This window comes from Corvus brachyrhynchos, unplaced genomic scaffold (genome assembly GCF_000691975.1).
Source record: "Corvus brachyrhynchos isolate BGI_N302 unplaced genomic scaffold, ASM69197v1 scaffold407, whole genome shotgun sequence".
In the NCBI taxonomy this organism is placed as follows: Eukaryota; Metazoa; Chordata; class Aves; order Passeriformes; family Corvidae; genus Corvus; species Corvus brachyrhynchos.
Genome location: NW_008239056.1, coordinates 758140 through 768061, shown reverse-complemented (window position 1 = coordinate 768061; position 9922 = coordinate 758140).

Below are 9922 nucleotides of genomic sequence, written 5' to 3'. Positions count from 1 at the left end.
CTGAAGAAAACCCTTTTTTCCTTAAGCATAAGAGAGAGACTTTTCAAGAACTGCAACACTGACTAACATCCCATGTTCTGTTATCCTTTGTGCGAGTTGGGTAAAAGGAGAGAAGTGCTGGAAAGGGGGGGGGAGGTTTGCTTTAATTTCTTGTTATTTCTCTTTACTTTTAATTCATTAGTAATAAAACTCTTTCATTGTACTGCAATTGTTTAAGGTTTGTGCCTGCTTTGCTTTCTCCTAATTCTTATCTCACAGAAGGAAAATAAGTAAGTAATGAATATTTTGAACCAAAACCAGTACACTTAATTGGTGTTTCTGCCTGGTTTTGAACTCAACCCGCTACACCAGAGTATCACACAGCATGGCAGATTAATGCTTCGTATTTATCCAAAACATTAGACTAACATCCACAGGCAGTGTCTGGACCGTCCAGTGCAAGCCCTGAATATGGGCTCAGCACTGGTGTGGATTTTGTCCTTTATGGCTTTTGGAATTAAGAGAGGGAAGCAGAGGTACAGGATATTGCAAACTCATGGCCTGTTTAAAGCAAGTAATGAGAGGTGCAGTATAAGAAACCGAGGAGAATGGAATATTCAGAGGATCACGTGGCAGCAATAAAACATCACATTCTGCATTACTATTGAACAGAACGCTTTATCAGATACTCTCAGTAAATTGCAATCCTGTTTCCACCTGCCCACCCCAGAAATAAGCTTGTGTCACACATCAGTTGCTGAGCAGAGAGGTATCTGCAGCCAGCACCAAAACCACCATACATCAATTGCTCCTGATCTTCAAAAGGACAAGATTTACACAATAGACAATGTCAAGATAAAGCACTAATTAAATAAAAGTGAAAGTCACTGGAAATTCTGCTTGGTATTTTTCACTTCATAAAGAGAATGGAATAAACTCAGGACCTACCAAAAGAAGGAAATATGCCAAAGAAATCAGCACACAGCCAGAGAGTTCAAATTCCAACAGCAGAAAAAAGACAGCAGAAAATCCTGTGCAAATAACTCACAAATAAAGATTTGGAATGAGGGAAAACACTTTAAGGATGAGCTGCTGAAGTCAAGCACAAACAGGGATCAGTGACACTAAAATCATGGAACTAATCTAAAGTATTTACTCTTGGAAGTGGAAAAATATAACAAATAGAGCTTTGAAAGAGCTGTATATTTCTAAAGCACTGGATTGCTGATGCAGTCTGAATACTGAGCTGACCACACCTGCCTGCCACTGCCCCTTATGTTTCTTCTGCTCCTGCTCATCCACCAGAAGAGCTGATCCCACCAGCACTCCCACTCTCCACTGCAGTGCTGAGAAACATACTATGGTATTTAAGTCTAGAAGCGTATGGCCAGCCAGGGAGCTGCAATGTGCATGGAAAAGCTCTGTCAGAAGTGATGCTAGAATGGGAGTTCATCAGCCTTCCACCCCTGGCATAGAGCCCAAACTCCATGGTTAATAGCAGGGAGTGGAGATCACAAAGAATGGCAGGAAGTATGGTCCTGAGCATACCTAGGAAGAAATTCCCTGGAGCTGCTATTTTCATGAACAGCCAGAAAAGCAAGAGTGTGAGTGAAGTACAGCTCCCAGTTAGGGAGGAGGTAGACCAGGATGTGACCAAAACAACAGGGATCACTGCAGGTCTCCAAAGGATGACTCACACACACACACCTTTCCCCTGTGCAGGGCTGCGGGGCTGGAGCCAGATGCTTAAGGATTCCTGCACAGCACAGCTGGGCTGGCATACACCCCTTTGACTACATCCTGTGCACAAAAAGGGAAATTCCTGGTCAGGCAGAGAGATTAGGCAGTTTTCCACAACAGCTGTTCATACCACACCTCTAAGAAGCAACATAAAGAGAGCTGTAAATATTTAAAACAGCATTTATTAATCACTTCCTCATTTCTTCTGTATAAATGCTTCTTAACCGCTCTGGGAATAGGGCTCCTGAGTTTTAAGCATAAACCGGTACAGCTGCTTTTTCTGTAATAGAACCATTACAGGTCTGATTCCATCAATCAGCATTTCATTAAAGCTCAGTTACACCAATGCTGAAGTAATGGAGAACAGAGTTAGACCCTTGAAATGTCCTTCAATCTGAAGCAATAAAATTCCTAAACAGAATTCACCCATCTACTAACAGGAAAAGAGAAATTCTTTTTTTTCCAGGTGGTTTTCCATGAGGTCACTAAAGCCTCTGTTTTCTTTTGTTTGTGTTCCAGTGTTTTTAAGAGTGACAGAGGACAGACAGGTTCCCCCTCTTGTTATCTCTTTCATGCCAATAAAAAACAGAGTATGAGGCTTCTGGGATTTCCAGCAGTAAAGACCAAAGATAGGCAGTCTAAGATGAAACACCTTTGTTTTTGTTTGAAAAGATCAATCTTACCACAAGGACAAAGACAGGAAAACACTTAAACAAGAGCTCTGTTTGCATTGAAAACTTTTAACTCAAAGGTCCAGGTTTGGCTAAACCCAGCTCAAGCAAAACTGTGAATCTTGCATACAATCAGAACTGTACCTTCCTTCACTGCCACAGAAACAGCAACCCTGCCTGTAAAAATGTAGACTTGAGCTAGGTGCAAGTTTTTGTTCTTCCTGAGCAAGAAATTAAGTCAGGAACAAGAAGATCTGTCTTTAAGCAGTCGGTAGAGGTTAGAAATCACAGCTGTCACTGGTAAGAAAAAGTAAACACTGCAGAAAGACATGTACAGTAAGTGCAGTGGTCACAGTGTTCAGCCACTGCTCATTAGTCTTTTGCATTTAGCAATGCAGAGAAATCTGCTGATATCCTTTGAGACTATTTCCATCCTTCTCCCTTCTGCACTCACTACAGCTCATCCATTAACATTTCTGCTGATTGCCCTTTAGCTGATTTGAAAGTGCCAGAACTGATTGTTTGCTGAATCTGTCCCATAATTTTAAAATCCAAGCACGATTTAAACATACTGAACAGGCACCAGGAAAGATACCTTATTCTCTTCCACTCTGTCCCAATGATTCTGACACTTACTCATTTTCCTTGCATCTATTTTTAGCTCTGTCCTAACAGCCATGGTCCTTGGTAAGTCTTCTAAATACATGGCTGATTCTCTTCCCCTCCTCTTCAAGGTACTTGTAGCAAATAGATAAAGCTCTGCTCTGGCCATTCTCTGTGGACACAGGGAACCCTCCTAAAGTCAGAGGAGCTCCACAAAGACTGTGGCAGATGACCACAGCACTCTTCTCTAACTTTACAGATTGGTTTTCAGGCAGTTGGTTAAGCTCTGGTCATGAACACTCAGGGCAAAGAGTGAAATGAAAAGCAACTTATGTCCACTTCATCAATCCTCATTCAGTCTTTTTACAGCAGGAGAAAGTAAGATGCCACATTTCAGGCTGTAGTGTCTGACAACACCCCATCTTTGATTTGGGAAGAAGATGGGATGGGGAAAATGCGAAAAAGTCATTTAAAGACAACAATAGCCCTGAGAGTTATGAGTAATTTGGCCGATTTCCTGACAGATACAGATATGACACTTTCACATGATGTGCTGCTGTGCTGACTAAGGCACCACTGCAACAAACTGTCACAATGCGTTGACAGACCTTCCCTAATGAAGAGGAACCCGTTTATTTTATTGTTAATCCTCCTACTGTAAATCAGCTTCGTGGAATTGCATATGTCCTTAAGTTCCCAATGCACAGATTACCCAAGATGCAGACATTACTACATAGGCAGTGCACACACTCTGTACACCTGCAGAATTTTCTGCATATCATTTCCTGTTTCTCAGTTATTCTGACTAACCTAATTGCTCTTCACTGCAAAGAGCAGGGCTCTCTGGGAACCAGGAAGTGTATTTGAAGCTCACCTTAGGTGTGATGTATTCCAGCATGTTTTCTGCACCTGGGTTATTTTAAAAGGTCAGATATAATTGCAAAGTGTAGATGGAGGGTACCTGTATAAAAACCTTCTCTTGAGCATTTTGTTTTGTAGAATGTGTATATGAGCTTCCTCACTGCTGTCTGTGCCTCAGGTAGAGCTCAGAGAGCCTTAATGAAGCGATAGAGCAGTTTAATTTTCCAAATAAAAATATGATTCCTATCATTAACTTGAATTTATTTAAATATCTGAAGGTTTTATGCCAAACAGAAGGAGTCAATGGCTTGAGTCACAAGTCAATGCTTGGGTAGCACTGGGCTGTTGGCAACTAGAGCCCCCAGTTTAATCAGAAATCACTGCCAAGGAACAGACAGTGTTTGCTTCCAGACCAAGTAGGTGGTCAGACTATTTTGTATTATCATCTAGTCTGACAGCATTATCTCAAAGTGTTGACTCAGACCTGCCTTGAAGATGCACTTTGGAACATCTTGATCAGCAAGCTCATTTCCTTCCTAGCCCTGCTCTGCTATTAGCCCCAGTTCAGCACAACCACAAAGCTGAACTGCCAGTGCAGAATTCTGCAGGTTCCATCTGTCAAAAAAACTTCCTGGTTCTCCATTTGCTGTTTCCTAGCGTTATACCCTTAGAGCTGTCTCCCAGAGATGTGGCCCTTGCCTCATAAGGAATATTATGCTATAGCTTGGGAGGACTGATTCAACAAGATCCTGGCATTCCCCTCTAATATCTTAAACGTTTTGCACCTACTCTCAATAGCTTCTTCCACTACTTAGCTCTTACAGATAACAGAATCAGACAATAAATTAAATACCCTATTGGAGAAAACCTGTAGCGGTGAATAGAAATGGTAATTTTTACTCCGCTTGTAGAATTTAAGAATGAAATGTACTTTTGCTGTAAAATTCTATAGGATGGTTAAAACCCTACAAAACTGTCAATTTTTACATCCCTCATGCTTTCAGATTAATTTCCAGACAATCTTGTTAAAATGGATGTCCCAAATCACACAGGACTCTTTGAGGGGAAAAAAATATGGTTTAACTTCGACATCACAGCTATATGCATTCAGTTTGAGCATTTTATTCAACCACACTCCTGTTCAACAGAAACCATTTTTATCTTCACACATCCAAACTCTACTAATATCCCTGGGAGCACCCATCTCAGTGCTTGGCACAGCTGAGGCCTGGTTTTTCCTCTCCTTCGTTGTCTTTACCAACAGTATAAATTCTGTCACGCATTTCAGACTATCCATCAGTGCCTGGCTACACTCAGGCAGAGGAGAAGCTGTGCAGGTTATACCAGACTTCCTTGCAACAATGCTGTTTTTAATGAGATCTTCCCCTGCCTTTCAGGGCACCTAACACCGTTTATTTTGTTTGGTTTGGTTTTCTTTGAATTGATCGATTTTCAGCATAAGTAAGGAAGCTTATCAAGCTTGTCAGCATCACAAACTCTGTAACTGCACACTGTAATATCAGTGGAATACCAGAAGGTCCTGGTTGCACATGGATCATAAGCTCAGCTTTGGTAACAAATGTGGTCCTCCCTTTTCCCCACTTCAGGAAGTGTTGACCATCCCCAGGGCTGCCCATACACAAAGTTGCTGTGGCAGGTTTATACTCACTACACCTAAACCAGACACATTCCACAGCAGCCCTGTCACCTCTCCCACTTCGTCATCAGCTGTGATTCAGTCTTGGCACATGCAAGGTAGCAAAAGGCTGTGCCCAGGAGAACTATGCTGAGGTGCTGTATAGACCCTTTTTGATTAAAGATTTTCACAGAACTGCCAAATCCTTTTTTCTTATCAAGCTACCTTGAACTCAGATTTTCAAGCTAATTCCACAGAGAGCTCTGGCAAGAAATCTCTATTGCAAGCAAAAATATGGAACTTAAAACACTTCATAGCCACGTTGTAGGCTATTCTTAACTTTGGTAACTTTGCACTAGCATCTTTATTTCCCTTTCCCACTACTCTTGTGAGTAGTATTTCAAAAACTAAGAAATTAAGAATTATTACAGGATGCTGAGTTGCTCAACAGGGCCCAGGAAAGTCACGCATTTCTTGTCTGTTCCTGCATGAGCGCGGGCTCTACGGTCAAATTAACATCACGACTCTCACTGACACAGATTTTTACCATCTCAAACCTTGTGTTCATTCAGAAGAACCTGGGGAGCCACCTTCTTCAGCACGAACTTAGTTGATAAGTGCTCCATCAAATACTTCTGTTACTGCACAGATTTGAGCCTTTTACCCTAAATTAAAACAGAGCCTGGTGCTGCCTCCCTGCCTACAGGGCTGAGGTGAGCAACAGCTCCCAGATTCCTCTGCAAGCTACTGGGAGATTTCAAATCCCCATCTGACACCCATTCAACTCCATTTGATGTTCACAAATGGTGATAAGAGGACAAGATCTGAGCATCCATACAGCATGGTAAAACCTGTCTTCTAAGGCCACCAGTTGCGCATTTGGTGTATCACACTGTTGCATTCCTATTAGCAACAGCAAAGAGGAAGAAAAACAGGGATGAGAGCAGCACTGCTCCTCTACCACTCCAAGACACTCTTTTTGTAACACACGCTGACTGAGAGCCAGGGCTGCTGGAATCTAAGCCTTTGTTTCAGATCTCCTACCATGTGGTAGACCCTGAATATTCATTACCTATTAAAAGCTTTGAAAGTGTATATTCATCCCACAATCAAGTGAACTGATTTATTCACACAGCTGAGTCACACTAATTTACAGTCTGTGACCTAAATCTATTAATTCGGCATGAAAAAACCCCAGTCTATTTTATTATTTTATTTTCATAATATTGTTTGAGCAAAGATGAATATTTTAAAATTGTGTGGGATTTTTCCTTCAAGCAGTGCTGATACACAACCTGTACTGAATCTGCCTTCCTTGCTGGTCCCAAGAAGTGGTGCAGACATTGCTCATGTTATCTGGCATGGAGTGACCCATTTAACAGAGAGCACACAAAATCTTCATGGGAATTACATCAGCCCTTTAGTAAGAGTCTGCAGTGCCAAGCAGCAGATATCATGGAAACTCCTCCTAAAGAGAACTATAACTCCCTCATTAATAACAGAACGCACAACGGCCAGTTCTGACAGAGGGGAAAATTGCTCTGTGGAGAGCAATGTGTTATTGTGTCTAGCACCTCCTGAGTCTTTTCCTAGGGCCAAAGTAAAATTTTACTAAGTCTCTTCTGTACTTGGGGAAATAAAATCACATTTTCAAAAATGACTGGAGCATTTTAGAGCCATTGACTTTTAGCAGAACTAGAGAATCATTAAATACAGTGTAGGGGGTAACATTTAAAATGCCATCAAAATTTAATCTTTTGACAGCCTCTCCTTTCCTCCCCATTTGATAGCTGTGATATTCCTCGAGTCCATCGCTGATATCATAAATAGCCCCATGAGCTCCTGAAGAAAGATTGAGTTTTTAAAAGGTTGAAGTTCAGTCCTGTGCTGAAATTGCAATCACAACCTAATTACAGTGTGCACTGAGCACACGCTTTGGGTCTTAAAATTCATTTTCATTCCAGGCAGGCAGTTTACTCCTAGAAATCAATTCTTGCATGTGGGTATTAAGATATACACAAGTACTCCCTCAAACACTGACACCCTGTTTCACAGGGTGCACTTCACCAGTATTTCCTCTGTATTCATTCACTGCTATATGTTTGCAATCCTTTTGAACAGAACATCCGTCTTCCCCCTTCCCACCGGGATCCTTCTGCCCAGTTGACTGAGGGAAACTACAGGCTAGAGTTGATGGTGGCACACAGTGCTACTGACAGCAGGCTCACCAGAGTTAAGCAGGAGTAATGACTAACAGACTGATTGTAAAATGGGTAAGTTTCTATCAGCAGCAAGAGTGGGAGAGAAAACACAGAGGAAAAAGAAGAGAAATTAAAGTTGAAATAGTATTTGGTTAATTAAAGAAATACCTTCTGTGACTGGCACACCCGTTATTCAGTGAATGACACAACCTTCTAAGGCTTTGTGAGCTGTAAAGCAGTTACACAATGTGAAAAGGGAAGGGAGGTGCCAGCTCAGTGAGGTTCCATCTCACAGGCACCTTCAAAGGACTCCGAGAACACACCTCTTTATACAAAATCACCCCTCCCAAAAGGCCAGTTCTGCATCTTTTCTCTGCAGAGGATGCTCAGCCTGGTGTCCTTGTGGGCTCAGGAAACATCTCTGGATGCCAACAGTAAATGCCAGTGTCTCTTCGGCCATCCTGTGCCATCCAGCAGTTTGGAAGATTAACCTGATGCGCATGGCCTATCACAGAACAAAGTAAAACAGGGCAGGGAGTGGCGGGCGTGGTGTAAAAATCAGACCTAATGTTTCACAACAACCTTCCCCCTGTAAAAAAGGTATTTGAAATGTGCCTCTTTACACTTCTTCCCTAAAATAGAGACATGAGCAATTTCTTGCCATGGGAGGAGTCTACCCTCCTACTCTCTTCATCCTGTACCATAAATCCAGGGAAGCAGCTCTACAGAACAGTGCAACATCCACAAAATGCAAGCAGTATCAGGCACTGAATTAGGAGTAGTGTCACTGAACAAAACATATTGTTAAAGACCTGCTGCAGCAGCCAACTGCAATAAACCCAAAGGTAATTTATAGCCACATTATTCCACCAACTCAATCAAGCAAGCTTTTCACCTGAAATGTTGTGTAAATCATTTGTGTTTATGACCACTTAGACCAATCCCTTCAAAGTTCCATTCCCTTCCAAACAGGTGCTATTTTGCTGTAACACAACCAGAACTTAACAACCACCCTCACTTAAATAGGAGCACCCACCAAAAAGCACAAGCCATGGTGAGTCAAAAACTGAAGCTGTCCCTGAAAATGGAAGGAATAAATCCAGAGAATAACGCAATAAGGCCAGAACATCATGCACTACTTCAACCAGTCTCCAGCAAAAGCAGTGCCCAGGCAGAGCTGTGATGTTGGCAGTGACAGTGGGGATTACAGTCTGTTCATGATGCCTCCCTTGAGGCACCATTGATTCTCCTGCATTAAATATCCCTGCTGCCCTCCTCCTCCTCCTCAAACCATTCTGTGGCCCCAAGCAGCAGACTGAGAGCAGCAATTTGGCCCTGCTCGTGCCAATGCACCAAACATTCAGTGCCCACCCCAATGAAATAGCTGATACAGAGCATCACCAACCTCCACCCACACAGGGAGCACCACACAGGAGTGCCAAAAGGATGTTTCCACACACCAGGGCTATCGGGTTCTGAAAATGTCTTTAGAATGCCACAGAGGAAAGAAAATTATTTTTGGGAAAATAAGTGCAGTTCGTCGTAGTCAAGTCAGATTTACAAAAAAAGTACAGTAAGAGAAATCACATGGCCTACGCACAAAGAAAAAGCAATCTGTGCCATGAGCTTTGGCAAAATGCAAGTAATTTGTGAATATTCGACCTTTTCCAGAGGTTATCTGGGTGACTATCTAAATCAAGAAACAAATGGTCTGCATCTGCCAGCATTTGTACCACGACAGTAACTTGACCTGTGCCAAATTCTCTGTACATAGCAAATTGTCTTTTCACCCACTGGAAAGACATCGTGAGCTTGGTTAGAGCAAAGCTTCCAATCTGGCCGACAGATGTCCAGAAATCCTCTAGAGTACCAGCAGAGTCATCAGTCAAGGTGACTACAGGACACAAGAGAGGTGGTAGGTTATTGATAAAGATCAAAATCTACTACCCTCAAAGTCACACTGGCCATTACAGATGCATTGACCTTCAAATTTAGACCTGCCCAAATGATAGCTCTCAACAGCAGACTGTTCAAACCAGTTTCATTCTCTCTCTAAACAAGCCACGTTGGACTGTCTGACTGGAAGCAAATATCACAGCACTTTCCAGTAAAATGCACCCCACCGTGCAGAGGAGTTTGTTTTTGGCAAAGGGCACTCAATTCCCAGGTGAGGAGGCAAGATGCAGTTTTCCTCAGTGGAAACTTCCATGCCTTGTAATTGCTCAGCAGGA